Source organism: Cryptomeria japonica, chromosome 11 (assembly GCF_030272615.1).
Source record: "Cryptomeria japonica chromosome 11, Sugi_1.0, whole genome shotgun sequence".
In the NCBI taxonomy this organism is placed as follows: Eukaryota; Viridiplantae; Streptophyta; class Pinopsida; order Cupressales; family Cupressaceae; genus Cryptomeria; species Cryptomeria japonica.
Window position 1 is genome coordinate 671,460,713 of NC_081415.1, and position 4,027 is coordinate 671,464,739.

Genomic DNA, 4,027 nt, shown 5'->3' on the forward strand with positions numbered 1-4,027 from the left:
AACCATGGTTCTCGTACAGGGTTAAAATACCTTGGTTTTTGCAAATATAAATATAAAATATTGTAAGGTGTTTGTATTACTGTCAAGTCAGCTTTGTGGTCACGTCTGATTGGTTGCGAAGGTCTTTTATAAATCAATTCTCAATGTGTGAGTTGACTGAGACCTTACGCCTATTTTCCTCACATTTGTTTCTTTTTGTTCCCACATTCTATTCATAAAATAAAATTAAGTAATGTTTTTTTTAAATCCCCAGACTATAATGAAGTTATGTGGACCGTCCAATGTGGGGTATAAATTTTTGGGCGGGAATAAACATGAGGGCTATCGTAATCAAATATAATCCCGGTGCGACTCCTCTATCCTCAACAACATTTAAGATCATCGAATAATTATTATAGAATATTATCCTCTATTCTTAGCATAATGTCTTTATCGTCTTTGTCCCCATAAGATTAGGGATTGCCATCACTAAACTTTTTTTTAAAGAGAGTAATCTTAAAACAGATTGTAAAGTATGATGCAAATGTTGGTATAATAAATAATTTATATTATCTAAAATCATATTTAAACATGATAATACAATTTTTTTATCAAATTCTATTAAATAGAAATGGATAAAGAAAAGGTTCAAAAAAGTTTACAAAAGATTTAGTATTTTTGTTTTTAATATAAAAGAAGGGAGCTACCAACCTTTAATTTATTTAATAAAAAATATGAAAATAGTATACCTATAATTATTGGATTTTTTCAAACATAAATATTTTTATTAGCATTTATAGTAAAAAGTTTTCTTGGAAATATTTTTATTAGCGATTATAGTAAAAAGTTTTCTTGGAAATAAATGAAGTATATATATGATAAAAAAATTGTATAATTTTTATAAAAAGTATTATATTTTTTGGAATGAATTATAGAGATGTTATGTTTATAAATATTAAAGATTTATTTTTAAACATTGATATTTTTTATTAATATTATATTAAAAAATATTTTAAGAAAAGACATGGAACTTTCTATGAGTTGTACATAAAATAATCAAAATGTTATATTATTATTGAGGTTGGTTAAATAAATTTAAGCTAACTTGCAAATCAATTGTGATAAAGGGGTTGGGATTTTTATGTACATAGGTTCTTAAATGGAATACCTGACGACATTAGTAAAAAATTGGTATAATTCTTATAAAATATATTATAATCTATTTAATAAAAAATATGAAAATAGTATATCTATAATTATTATATTTTTTTGAAAATGAATATTTTTATTAGCATTTATACTAAAAAAATTCTTAGGAATAAATATATATGATTAAATAAAAAATTGTAGTTTTTTAATAAAAAGTATTATATTTTTTTAAATGAATTATAGAGATGTTATGTCTATAAATATTAAAGCTTTCTTTTTAAGCATTGATATTTTTTATTCATATTATATTAAAAATTGTCTTAAAAAAAGACATGGAACTTTCTATGATAGTTGTACATAAAGTGATCATACCTTATACTAATTATTGAGATTGATTAAATAAATTTAAACTAGCTTGCAAATCAATTGTGATAAAGGGGATGGGATTAATAATTGAAAATGTTGAAATATGTGTGAAAAATGAATAGATTGAATGCAATACTTAGCTTAATAATTGATGATGGGACAATGATGTGTCAACTGTTAGGAGCCAATTTGTCAATGATCTATGTTTTTAGAAATATCTCTAATGAGATATATGATTCTACAAAATGTTTGTTCATCCTTGATGTTCACTCACATGAGCGTAGATCTGAGCTCTTATGTAGATTTGAATAGGTACATCAATATCTAAATCAATGTGATTTGTCCACCTTGATTTTGATGTCTAAAGTGATGTGAGGGTTGGTAGTGTTTACAAACACATTTGGGATTATGTTGAATTATGAGGGTCTTATTCTCTTAATCAAACCCTTGGTGAACTAGGTTTGACTCTAAGTGAAACAATTGAGGACAATAGGTAAACATATAATGGAGTTGGGATGATGTTACAAGCTAAAAATGCAAAATAAGGCATCCTTTAAGCTCTAAGATCTAAATATTATTTTTCACATTCTACCATGATTTCAAATGAGTGGATTGGATTTCTTAAATATAACAACCAAGCAGACATATCAACTCTAAGTCAGATTATGATGGCTACTAAAATGGTCAACAACATATATTTTAAATTTTAAAAGGTGATATTTAGATCCAAAACTATATAAGTGGCTTGGTTCAAGTCCACACTTGCAAATTTAATGTGGGGTGATGAATACTATGTCTAGCGATCAATAATATGAAATCTAATAATTGGTGGTTAAAGAGATCAAGTTATGGGATGTCATGAATGAATTCCATGCACAATTATGTCACATATAAGTTAATTATTGTATTTATAATACTTTATTCAAATTTAACCCAAATCATAGGGCAAAAGGTCACAAGTATGTATTTTTACCTTTACATCTTGCCCTCATTCTTTATGTGCATGTGAACTATTAGATAGATGGATGCCAAAGTAAAACAAGTAGTCGACATGTAAAATATTGTTCAAACACTAAAAGGGATAATAATATGTATAAAGTAATTAATCATTCGTCTATTCTTCTTACTATGAGCACTCCATTGAAACCTAGAAATAAACAAAATCGTGCAATGAGTAATATTTGTAACATATTATGAAATAAGCACAACAAACAATTTTTTAGCAAAGAATTAGATACAAAAAACAAAGAAAGTAGAATGAAAAGTGTAAAAGATTTTTACATTTTAGAAAATCTGATATAAATCTCTGAATACGCAATTAAGTATTCGACTCTACAAATAGCTTATTAAAAATAGATTTTGACAAAGTAGATGAATGTAAAAGGACTTATCATGTGAATCATTTGGTAAACCTCCCTTGAACATGGAAGTGAATGTGTGTGTCATTACAAAACATAACTCGTAAAGTCCAATTTTATTGACATATAATCCTCATCCAATTGTTGCATTACATAGGATGCAATACATTGGGAGATGAGAGAAAATTTATAAGCATGAAAACATATATAACATTGTAAAAGATATCATCATTTAAGCATATAGGTTAAAAATAATCATGAAGCCATGTATAATATGGTTGCACTAAAATATACAAATGATTAACAAATCATTGCACATGGTAAAAAGTTTTATCATATGATATTCATGTAATCACATAGGTGTAAAGTGGAAATTGGATCCTATTGACTCCCCACCTAGGAGAGAGAGAGGAAGCCACTAGGATGATTTTCACTTGGGAGAACTTTACATTCAAAAGAGGGGCTTAAATCTACTAGATCCAAATCCAAGCGAAACAAGGATGTGAATTCCAAGTGGATTGCAAGGGTTGGAGTGTGTTTTGCACTCTTTTATAAATAGGAAAGTTGACTTGATGACTATGTGGAAAAGAGAGAAAATGAGTGAAATGAGGAGCTGCCAGTTCGGGATCGCGATGTAACTTCGGATATGAGCTAATTAGACTGATACGAATCCACCCTACAAATTTGGAGAAAAGTCATCAGGACCGTGGCGGGAGTGTACATGGTCCTCCACAAAATCCGCGAAACGAAAAGGGTTCTTCTGTCTCTGCAAATGAAGCCCAAACTTGCAATTACAGTTGTGCACCTACAACCTACACACGAAAAAGAGGGGAAGAAGGGTTGTGGATAGGGGTTTGCCTCAGTCAAACCTCAGTTGAGGAATCAACCTTGAAAGAAAGTAATTGCAAATGCTTGAATGTAAACAATGGTATTGTATACCTTGTAGATCTGCAATTTGTCAATGATGATTACTTTGCTTCTTGAATGTAATCACAAGTGTTGCGTGAAATGGCATGTAACATGACAAAACCCTAACACACATACATGCTTGCAAATGAATGTTGAAATATTGCTCCAATGGATGAATGAAGAAGACTTGAATGCTTGAATACTTGATGATGTATATCTTTGCCTATGCTTGCTTATCTCATTCCTACTTATGCAAATGAGAAAAC